General features: G+C 44.8%; 1 protein-coding gene across 3 annotated transcripts in view; it reads left to right on the forward strand.

Moving 5' to 3' along the window:
• The window catches only part of LOC136880975 (protein croquemort), a 340,578-nt gene that overhangs the window by 173,840 nt on the left and 154,519 nt on the right, over positions 1 to 12,219 (forward strand). The window contains exon 1 of one of the 3 annotated variants that reach the window (XM_068229276.1): positions 277 to 320. The exons of the other annotated variants lie outside the window; for them this stretch is intronic. The gene's annotated coding sequence lies outside the window, so the exon portion shown is untranslated. Of the gene's footprint in view, positions 1 to 276; positions 321 to 12,219 lie in introns of those variants that run through there. 3 annotated transcript variants of the gene reach the window in all.

Here is a 12,219-nt window from a genome sequence, read left to right on the forward strand (position 1 = left end):
CAACACCCAAACGTTCGTACTCCTACTGCTTATATAATGCACCCTTTATTATTACTTAAAATCGTAATAACATTAATATAAAAGAGAAATGACCCGCCGTTACCTAACGCTCTCTTGTTGTAAGAGTGTATGGAGTGTCAAGAGGCGACAACGAACCGGGAGAAGGCGCCCTGTTGAGTCTCCTTCCGGCCGGGGTGATCATCAGTTCGGTGGACAAAGTTGAGACAAGAGGACAAAGGTCCTGGTTTGGGCCCGATAAGAGCAGTCCCGTTATCTGTGCTCTTGGCCAGTGTTGTGCGACGCAGCAGCACGGACAGTCGGTAAGTTACATTCACCTTTATTCTGTCAGTGTAGGCCACTACGGCTTGTTAAACAGCTGATGGGGAACAACCCCGCTGAAACAGTGATATCTGTGAACAAGTTTGAACTCCGAACTTTGCTTGTAGTGATGCTAGTGGCTCAACAAGGGCCTAAGGCCACGGCCGCTTCCTTCCCACTCCTAGCCCTTCCCTGTCCCACCGTCGCCATAAGACCTATCTGGGTCGGTGCGACGTAAAAAAAAAAAAAAAAAACAAGGGCCATCAATCCAGTCAGCTTCTACTCACACGGTATAGTGAGTGGCTGCGTGGCTTGGGTTCGAACCCCACTGTCGGCAGCCACGGTTGTTTGCTATCTGTGTGCATGCGACGTGCGGCAATTTATAAAACAATTAATTTATCAACTTTCTAGATACAATAACTGTTTGTTGCCTTGAAGAAACTCAGTTCTCAAGCGGAGCACCTGAAAATTACCTGGATGTGCCGTGAGCTGTTGGTGTTGTGGCGGTCCTGCTTGTCTGTTCAACGTACCCCGAAACTTACGTGTTGGGAGCAGAATAATGTGAAGGTACATGTGTATCAGTGTCGAAAGCTATTGTTGAATTCTTTTGAACCTGACACAGTCCACTTTTTGATCAAACTGAGTCCAAGAACGGCTGAGGATTTTGAAACAGCGTGGAAGAAAGCAAGATAAATGTGATGCAACAGAAGAGAGGAGATAAAACTATTAAAATGTTAGCATTACATATGGCAAGCACACACAGACTAGGATGGCTAAACGACGTGTAGGACTTGTTTTCCTTGACTGGACTGCACTTCTCGCGCTTTTCTAAGACAAACTGAACCTCAGTTTCCTCCTGTTTTCTACCAAAAGACCATAACGATGGCTGGACCTGATTTGTTCCAGCAAGACAAGCTACAACATATTACTTTCGTGAGTCAACACTAGCACCTACAAGTAAAGTCTCTTTCTTGTAGGAAGTAAAGAAGTACGACGACAGAACATGGCTAGGAGTAGGAGTGAACTTCCGTGGCGTTGATTAAAGTGTGAAGGTGGGAAACCACGGAAGACCATCTTGAGGGCTACCGACAGTGCGATTTGAATTCACTATCTCCCGAATGCAAGCTGACCGCCCTGGAACGTGGTGCGCAGTCGGTTTACTTTTGTCTGTAGGAGGTGAACGGGAGCGATATCTCTTTATCTTATCGAAGCGAGAATAACATTCAACACACTGACGGGTTAGCTGCAGTCGCCAGTAACCCCACTGTCGGCAGCCCTGAAAATGATATTTTTACACCAGGCAAATGCTGGGGCTGTACCTTAATTAAGGTCACGGCCGCTTCCTTCCTACTCCTAGCCCTTCCCTGTCCCATCGTCGGCATAAGAGCCAGTGACGGCTCGTGGATATCAGCAGTGGGGGGGGGGGGGGCTTAGTTTAATAATAATAATAATGCTATTTGTTTTACGTCCCACTAACTACTTTTTAAGGTCTTCGGAGAACGCCTTAGTTTCATAATTCCACAAATATCTGAAGTTATTCAAACCATGTTATCAAGATACACAGTTCGAACACTATACGGTGCAATGCATATGCAGTCATTTTCATTATTAGTATTATTATTATCATCATTATCATGATCATTATATACCTTTACTGGCAGAACCTAGTGTTTACAGTGCACTGGGCTAGAGCGATTTTGTTACATTCATTGATTTGTCTCTGTCTTATCCTTGGCTTAGACAATATCAAAGTGACTGAGGTATGAGCGATGCTAGTAATGCAGCCAGTCGCTGCTATGAATGATGTGAAAATGTTGCTCATAGGGTCGGTTGGTGGATGCATTTCAGTGGGTTTCGCAGACTGATATGTAATAGTAACTTCTGGCTCGCTGAGGAAAGCAACGGGAAACTACTTCACACCTCATTTCCCTAGTACGCCTCTTCAGTGATGCCTAGGCCATCTATGACAGCTGATGCCAGAGCTGTTGAGGATCCAACCAGCCTTAGGGCTGAAGACTGAACATACATTTCAAACTCCATGGTACTATTGATATCACCCCTGTTGTGATCCATTTATCTCCTTTCCTAGAACAGGAGAATAGCAGGCAGTAAAATGTTTCTGACATATCCGTGGGTTCTTGTTATATACGTCAGGACAATTAATTTGTCTTTGGAAAGCCCTATTTTCATTTTTCTTGGTCACCGGTTTCTTCAACGAGAAGTCTGGTGTCGGCCTAAAACACTCCTTCAGTTCGACTTTCTTCTCGATAGAAAGAGAAGAAAACGTTAGTTCTGTAATATGTTCGATGGTAATCATACTGTACGAAGTGCAAACATGACACTGCGCCTACATATAACACAGTCACCTCACGAGACACACATCGCGCTCTCCAGTGAGTATGGCCAACATGAGTCAAGTGCAAGGAGACAGTAGTTACAGTCGTTAATCGTTTCGTTAGTTAATAATCCTACAAGAATATTTTAAATATATACCGGCACTTAAAACTCAGTAATATAGTTCCTAGTTTTAGGGGCGCCACTGGTAAGACCTATCCGTGTCGGTGTGACGTAAAGCAACTAGCAACTAGTGACTATTTTCATATCGTAATGTGGTGCCTGTTTTGATTGGACAACAATCACGACTGTAATGGCAAAAGGAACTAACACCAAGATGGAGGACAGTTCCCATGTTTGTTTTCCTTCCATCAAGAACTCCACTCGTAAATGTGAAAAAGGAAATACTCGGCTGAGAACCATCGGTTCACTATGTTCCGTTCACAAGACAAGAGTAGTGCTACAACGTTTATCGCGTACTTCTATTTTAGCTCAATCTTTTATTTACGTTCTCTGATCTCGGAATACTTAACAACCAAAAAACTAACATCTTAAATTCTCTTTCCTCTGCACTACTTTTTTCTCCAGATTTCAGCTATCTTTGCGGTCTAATTGTAAGGTAAGGCCTGTAATAGACTTCTGAAAATTCTAAGAATTTAATCACCTGTTAGTTTAGGAATTTCTAAGTGGTGGTGGTGGTGATTATTGTTTTAAGAGGAAGTACAACTAGGCAACCATCCTCTATATAACACTAATCAGAGAGAAAAAATGGAAGGGGTCCGACACTTCGAAAAATGAAGATATCGGCCAAAGGAAGACAAGGGCCACGAAGGGCGTGAAAATGAAAGACTCCCTAGCCCTCGCAAACCTAATAGCGTCGGGGTCGGAAAAGAACAAGAGTTGACCAAGGGAGGTCGGATAGGATAGATGAAAGTGAGGAGCCTGGCACAAGTAAGTGGAAGCAATGACAGGACTCAGCTGAGGGCCCCGTGGTCGCCAACCCACGCTCCAAAGTTCAGAGCCCCTGAAGCCCCTTTTAGTCGCTTCTTACGACAGGCAGGGGATACCGTGGGTGTTATTCTACCGCCCCCATCCACAGGGGTATTAGGAATTTCTAAGCGTCCATAAATTAAATACTGAACACAACGGTTTGAATTAATCCCCTATCGATTTCTCCGTTGGCCCGCCTCTGTGGTGTAGTTCTAAGCGTGATTAGCTGCCACCCCGGAGCCCCGGGTTCTATTCCCGGCTCTGCCACGAAATTTGAAATGTGGTACGAGAGCTGGAACAGGGTCCACTCAGCCATCCTCGAAGTGGTTTTCCGTGGTTTCCCACTTCTCCTCCAGGCAAATGCCGCGATGCTACATAACTTAAGGCCAGGGGGGACGTGCATGGAATACATGTGCAAATGTAATCATTCACCAAATCCACAATTTGTAAGGTACATAACTGAAATTTAGTACAGAGGTTAAGAATTGTTAAATGCATCTCTTCACTATTTTTCATAACTAAAGCAAAATTAAATTGAAGTGTTTTGCAATTTACAATTTTATGACCCCGTGTTCAACAAAGGTACCATTTTCTTATACACTTTTCAACAAATTGTCAGGAAAATTGTACAGTGTAACCTCAATATATATAGAAACAACTCCGCAGAAGCTTTTTAAATACAATGATATTTAATTAATTTTATGTTAATTATTTTGTAAACAGAAAAACATCCATAAAAATCTATATTATTTCTTGCATATCTCGGCGTACAGGAATGATATTAAAATTTGGCTCTGTGTATTATACACACAGCAATGGGGATGCCAAAAATCATGGCTCTATCCTTCACAGTTTCTGAGAAAGGTGTACTTTAATAACGGAAATGGTGATTCTGAGAAAATGCACTTTAAAGTTTAACTTACTTTTTCCTTGCAATTCTGTTTATTAAAAGGCTCCAGTACTGTACTGAGTGTCCTCATTTCCTTCAAGACTTTTCTTTTGGTTTCTTGTTTTCTGCCTTCTTTGCTTTACCAGGTCTTCAACTGACTTTTCAGCTGCAGAGAGGAGCTGTAAATATATTTTTTAAAGATGTCTTGAGTGAAAATTCCTACCTTAAAGCACATTCTGTCTAATACCTTCATCCTCAGTAAGTTCTCGCCATAAAATGCAAGAACTGTACCATACGTTGCAATTCTGACAACTGTAGCAGATGAAAGTGTGGTTTTAGGGCATCGTTTCCTTACGAGTCAATTTAGAGATTAATTTGGATTTGGGTTTTTGCCAAAAACACACTTGTTGAGGAGTTCAGGATCGCCAGAAACCTTTAAGTGGGCTTGACAACATCTAGGATACATCTGCTTGTGGACGTAGGGGACAGCAGCTAATGTGGCACAGTTTACATATGGGTTGTTCATCTGTTTACACCATGTGAAAATATGCATCCCATACAGTTAACTTCATTCCTGGTTTGTTTCTCGTGCCTTGCGTTCACCAGTTTATACACTCTTTGTGACCATAGCATTATTGAATGATGAAAGAATCGAACACTTGTGTAAATCTCCGTCAGTAGCAGAATTTATTGCTTCTTCATAAACAAAGCAGCTGTTTCTAAGATGCGGCATGCGGAACATTCATAGATGAAGAGTATGTATCACAGCCTTCTAGATGTATCCCGTGCAAGTTTGCTGGAACAAAATCCATGGAATCGTTCTTCACCGAGCTAGTATTGAAGTAAAGGTCGCGTCACACATTTAATTATTATTTTTCAGGCAGTTCGGATGCGATTTCGTCCTTGAAACTTTGGGAATATATTGTCAATGACTTCTACTATAAAATAAAAGATAAATTGAAAATTGACAGTTTGGGCCCATTTCATGAAGGCCACGGCCGCTTCCTTCTACCTTCTTTGTCTATCCCTTCCGATCTTCTCATCCAGCAAGAAGGCCCCTGTTCAGCATAGCACGTGAGACCTGGAACCGAGGGAGAGGGTAAACGAATTAAGAAAGAAAGATTTCTTCATTATCTTTAAACAATTAGCGTGTGCTTTTTAGAACCCGTCATGCAGCACAAAATATACCAATAACACTCGTTGAAATGAAATGGCGTATGGGTTTTAGTGCCGGGAGTGTCCGAGGACAAGTTCGGCTCGCCAGGTGCAGATCTTTTGATTTGACGCCCGTAAGCGACCTGCGGGTCGTGATGAGGATGAAGACGACACATACACCCAGCCCCCGTGCCAGAGAAATTAACCAATGATGGTTTACATTCTCGACCTTTCCGGGAATCGAACCCGACACCCTGTGACCATTTAGCCATGGAGCCTCCGTAGCGTAACGGATAGTGTTATTAGATTCCGTCCTGGGAGGCCCAGGTTCGATTGCCCGTACTGCCAGAAATTTAAGAATAGCACGAGGGCTGGTACATGCGACTCACCTCCATTGGAGCTGCACAAAGCCGTGTCCTGTTACCTTCGCGTGTGGCGTCGTGTCGGGACAAACTTCCGGCACCTCGGCGTCTCCAAAAACCAAACGTAGTTAATGGACGTAAAGTATTAACATTATTAAATAATTTAATAAAATAATCGAATGAGTTTCAAATATCATTCCGTTGCAAGTGACAGAAATATTCGGACACGTCATGAAGACTTTTTTCGGTTTAAGTGTGTCGGATATATAAATAAGCGAGTACATAACTCTTACGAAAAATAGGAATGCGCCGTTTTAAAAAAAGAATCCCCAAATGTTGAAATTAAATGAGTGAATGAACTATGAGTGCCGTGTTCTGACCACACAATGGAAGTAGCAATATAGCTATAACATCTCAGCAACCTTCGAGCGGTAGAATCCCCCGCCTGTCGTAAGAGCCGACTAAAGGGGCTCTTAGGTAAACATCTTTGTTTAAATTGTACAAAGTGCTTTACGTCGCGCAGTCACAGATAGCTCTTATGGCGTCGGTGGGGTAGGAAAGGGCAGTACCCTTAGTTAAGGTACAGCCTCAGCATTACCACGTAAAAACATCTTCAGGGCTGCCGAGAGTAGGCTTCGAACCCACTATCTCCCGAATGCAACCTCAGAGCTGCGCGCCCTTAACCGCACAGCCAGCTCGGTGTCAGACAAGACGGTTCAAACTTTCAGTTATGTCTTCCGTACACATTCTCAAAAAGAAGTGCATTGCTCGGCAGTTCAAGGTGTGATACACACCGGCGTGCCCTTCCCAACTACTGCGTGTTTCGTAATGTGCTCTGTTCACACAAACACCTAGTCCCCGAGCGTGTTGCTACGCTGTGTTCTCTGTTGAGAGAAACACAAACACCTAGTCCCCGAGTGTGTTGCTACTATGCTGTGTTCTCTGTTGAGAGAAACACAAACACCTAGTCCCCGAGTGTGTTGCTACTATGCTGTGTTCTCTGTTGAGAGAAACACAAACACCTAGTCCCCAAGCGTGTTGCTACTATGCTGTGTTCTCTGTTGACAGAAACACAAACACCTAGTCCCCGAGTGTGTTGCTACTATGCTGTGTTCTCTGTTGAGAGAAACACAAACACCTAGTCCCCGAGCGTGTTGCTACTATGCTGTGTTCTCTGAATATAAAGAGGAGATTGTTGACAGAAACACAAACACCTAGTCCCCGAGTGTGTTGCTACTATGCTGTGTTCTCTGTTGACAGAAACACAAACACCTAGTCCCCGAGCGTGTTGCTACTATGCTGTGTTCTCTGAATATAAAGAGGAGAGTGTTGACAGAAACACAAACACCTAGTCCCCGAGTGTGTTGCTACTATGCTTGTTCTCTGTTGACAGAAACACAAACACCTAGTCCCTGAGCGTGTTGCTACTATGCTGTGTTCTCTGTTGACAGAAACACAAACACCTAGTCCCTGAGCGTGTTGCTACTATGCTTGTTCTCTGTTGACAGAAACACAAACACCTAGTCCCCGAGTGTGTTGCTACTATGCTGTGTTCTCTGTTGACAGAAACACAAACACCTAGTCCCTGAGCGTGTTGCTACTATGCTGTGTTCTCTGTTGACAGAAACACAAACAGCTAGTCCCTGAGGGAGAAAAATTAATCAAACGCGATTAAAATCCGAGAGTCGGCCGGGAATAGAACCTGGAAGCCTCTGCTATTTGCTTTACATCTCACCGTCATAGATAGGTCTTACGGCGACGATGGGACAGGAAAGGCCTAGAAATGGGAAGGAAACGGCTGGGGCCTTAATTAAAGTACAGCCCCAGGATTTGCCTGGTGTGAAAATGGGAAACTACGGGCTGCCGACAGAGGGCTTCGAAGCCACTATCTCCCAGATGCGAGCTCACAGCTGCGCCCGATCTGAGTCGGTCAGTATCCACACACCTCTCTCGCTTTTGTGATCCATTTAGTGCAACAAATACTGTGTTTGTTTGTGACATTCAATAGTCCTATTGCTTAGCTTTCACTCTGTTTCGTTTCTAGGTTCGAGAAAATAATATTCCGCTTTTTACACGAAGTTGTAACGGTGACAGTTGCTCGCCTACCGTAACACCTGACATACCGTACTTCACTGAGCTGTCTTCAATCGATTACAGGAACCTGAGTAGACTGTTATCGAGCAATTTGGTTATGGTAGGTGTTGAGGAAACTAGAAAAGGAAAGGGAGTAGTTGGTACCAACAATGTATAGGTGGGGATACTGACTGGTAGGGGGTGCATTCAGGGAAGAGAGGAGGAGGTCAAGTAAGCATGGCGTTAGTTTTGACTGCAAAAAGACGTCCACAATTTTGTGAGTTGGACAGCAGCTGGGTGTTGACCGTCATTGGGGTAATCACATAGACGAGATTGGCACAAATCTCTGCACATGGTTAAAGTCTCTGGTAAGACCCGGATTACTTCATTAAGTGGAAAAGACACAAAGCAGCTCGATTTGCGTGCACTGGGGAGATGGTAGCAGCGCCGAAGACGGTTTTCCACGGTTTCCCATGTTCACCTTGCTTCCCAATCCTATCCCACTATCACTGTCTGCTCAATAGTAACCCAAGAGAGCGCCTTTTTCTTGATTCTAATCGGCGCTACAACGTGTGAGTCTGTTCTGGACTTTGTACTTTGTTCCCTCACGTGCGACCAGCATCCACACGAACTGAACTCGCTCGTTGAAGTTGATGCAAGTGTTAGTGCGACGTGCTTTCTAACATAACAACAACAACAACAACAACAACCGTAATACGGCCACTTTATAATCGGAAAACGTTTCGGTGGGGCCACAGGCTCCTTGAAACAACAAGCATCTTATCCACCAATGGACATATCTGGAACACGTTGCTGCAGCAATCAATGAATCTCATAAAGGCAAGTAGATATGACATACAACTATTAAACTGTAGAAATATTGTAAAGATAGAAATAGAATTAAATAATTTTATATATATACCAGATATTGTAATAGGACATGAGTCCGACTCATTGGCTGAATGGTCAGCGTTGAGGCGTTCGGTTCAGTGGGTCCCGGGTTCGATTCCCGGCCGGGTCGGGGATTTTAACCTTAATTGGTTAATTCCAATGGCACGGGGGCTGGGTGTATGTGTTGTCTGCATCATCATTTCATCCTCATCACGACGCGCAGGTCGCCTACGGGTGTCAGATAGAAAGACCTGCATCTGGCGAGCCGAAGCCGTCCTGGGATATCGCGGCACTAAAAGCCATACAACGTTTCATTTCAATGGTGAGCTCAGATAGTTCCCAAGGAAAATAGTGATAAACATAAAGCAGAAAATTACAGATCAGTCAGCTTGACATGTGTAGTCTGTAAGCTCTTGGAAAACATTGTTTATAATTATATTTGACAAGTTCCTGAAATTAGCAACTGGTTTAATAAAAGGCAGTTCGTGTTTAGGAAAGGTTATTACAGTGGAGCTGAACTTGTAGGATTTCAGCAAGATATAGCAGGTAGAGAAGATGAAATGGACTGTATCGCTATTGACCTATCGAAGGCTTTTGATAGGGTAGATCATGGGAGACTACGGGCAAAAATGAGTGCAATTGGAGTAGACAAAGGAGTGGTTGAGTGGGTGGCCACATTTCTAGAAAAATAGAACTCAGAGAATTATAGTAGGTGAAGTGTTATTTGACCTGTAATTATTAATAAGGAGGTCTCTCAGGACCTTTATCTTTTCTTATATAAATGATAGGAGTGAAATCCGGCTCTATGGTTGGCGTTTGGTCCAGGGGGTCTCCGGTTCAATTCCCGACATGCCGGGGATTTTAACCTTGATTGGTTAATTCGGATGGTTCGGAGGCTGGATTCACTTTCCTCGCCACCGCCAGGTCCGCCGTCCTGGACACACCAGAGAGCGGAGAATGGGATCCTCTCAGTTGTAATTATTGTGTTGATGGGGTGATAGTACCTTCGTTGGGGCAACGAGGTTGTAAGTAAAGCTTACAGAGTATTTAGGTCTGGCAAGACCGCAGTTAGAGTGCATGGGACCCACCCGAGAATTCGAAAAGACGGAAAAGAAAGTGGCACGATTTGTTCTGGGTGATTTCGTACAAAGTATTGTTGCTAAGATGTTGCAAACTTTGGCCTGAGAAGACTTGGGAGAAAGGAGACGAACTACTCGACTAAGTGGCTGTCACAGAGCTCTGGACATGCTTCTCGATGTACCTGTCTGACTCTGAGTAGTTGAACGTCCACCAACCAAGTCAGACAGATTCTTTCAGCTGGCGATCTGAGCGTAATACTCTCTCGTGGTCCGAACTCTGTAAATACCATCTTTGAGACTGGGACCGATAATCCTCAACAGCCAGGTTTTCAAGCAGTTACAGTTTGAAAATGTTTTTCTAGAGATGGACTTTCTGTTATTTATACAACACTTGTTCACGCCGTAGCGAAGACCGAGCGGGTTGGCCGTGCATTCTGTCGCCAGCCCTGAAGATGGTCAACACCAAGCAAGTGTTGGGGCTGCTCATTAACTCTCCTCTCCTATCAGACATTCTTTGAGTTTCTTTATTTTTGTAGAGGTCTGCGTTCTTACTGTCAGTCTTTAATGGAGCCCAGATGTCTCCTTTTTTTCTCTTGCTTTTCTGTTTCACCTGTTTTCACGGAGAACTCTTCCTATCCCGTTCTGGCTATAAGATCTATCTGCCACGTATCACAATTGTTATTGCTCCGTTCTTGTACTCTTTGCTACTAAGTCATCTTTGCGATCATGTGATGCTATACTCGCCAGATCCATGAGATCTTCAAGCTTGAATGTTACTTTACGAGCAGACGTGAATAACCTTAACTGTAGACCATGTCACATTGCCATCCATTTTCTTGCCAAGAATGAAAATACCTTTCACTTCACAAATTATGCTTTGTTAACCCTGGACTGGTAAATAAGACTGAACTACTCGCAGTATAAGCAACCTAACAACTTTAAAGTCGCTGACTACTAAAATGCGAAAGAAGATGTCCATGGCGATCGTGTGACAGTGGCAGAGTAGGACTCACATCCTGTGTCAACTGTTCGACAGCCTGGTGACGCGTTCACCTCCAGTTGGGTGCTACCAACCTACGATAGGAAATTAAACACAATAGCATTATGTTGTGTTTGGAGCAGCGCTAGAGGTCCTCATGCTCCCGAACACTGCTGATGAGAGTGTTTGGAGCAGCGCTAGAGGTCCTCATGCTCCCGAACACTGCTGATGAGAGTGTTTGGAGCAGCGCTAGAGGTCCTCATGCTCCCGAACACTGCTGATGAGAGTGTTTGGAGCAGTGCTAGAGGTCCTCATGCTCCCGAACACTGCTGATGAGAGAGTTTGGAGCAGTGCTAGAGGTCCTCATGCTCCCGAACACTGCTGATGAGAGTGTTTGGAGCAGTGCTAGAGGTCCTCATGCTCCCGAACACTGCTGATGAGAGTGTTTGGAGCAGCGCTAGAGGTCGTCATGCTCCCGAACACTGCTGATGAGAGTGTTTGGAGCAGTGCTAGAGGTCCTCATGCTCCCGAACACTGCTGATGAGAGTGTTTGGAGCAGTGCTAGAGGTCCTCATGCTCCCGAACACTGCTGAACACTGCTGATGAGAGTGTTTGGAGCAGCGCTAGAGGTCCTCATGCTCCCGAACACTGCTGAACACTGCTGATGAGAGTGTTTGGAGCAGCGCTAGAGGTCGTCATGCTCCCGAACACTGCTGATGAGAGTGTTTGGAGCAGTGCTAGAGGTCCTCATGCTCCCGAACACTGCTGAACACTGCTGATGAGAGTGTTTGGAGCAGTGCTAGAGGTCCTCATGCTCCCGAACACTGCTGATGAGAGTGTTTGGAGCAGCGCTAGAGGTCGTCATGCTCCCGAACACTGCTGATGAGAGTGTTTGGAGCAGTGCTAGAGGTCCTCATGCTCCCGAACACTGCTGATGAGAGTGTTTGGAGCAGTGCTAGAGGTCCTCATGCTCCCGAACACTGCTGAACACTGCTGATGAGAGTGTTTGGAGCAGCGCTAGAGGTCGTCATGCTCCCGAACACTGCTGATGAGAGTGTTTGGAGCAGTGCTAGAGGTCGTCATGCTCCCGAACACTGCTGATGAGAGTGTTTGGAGCAGCGCTAGAGGTCCTCATGCTCCTGAACACTG

Source organism: Anabrus simplex, chromosome 9 (assembly GCF_040414725.1).
Source record: "Anabrus simplex isolate iqAnaSimp1 chromosome 9, ASM4041472v1, whole genome shotgun sequence".
In the NCBI taxonomy this organism is placed as follows: Eukaryota; Metazoa; Arthropoda; class Insecta; order Orthoptera; family Tettigoniidae; genus Anabrus; species Anabrus simplex.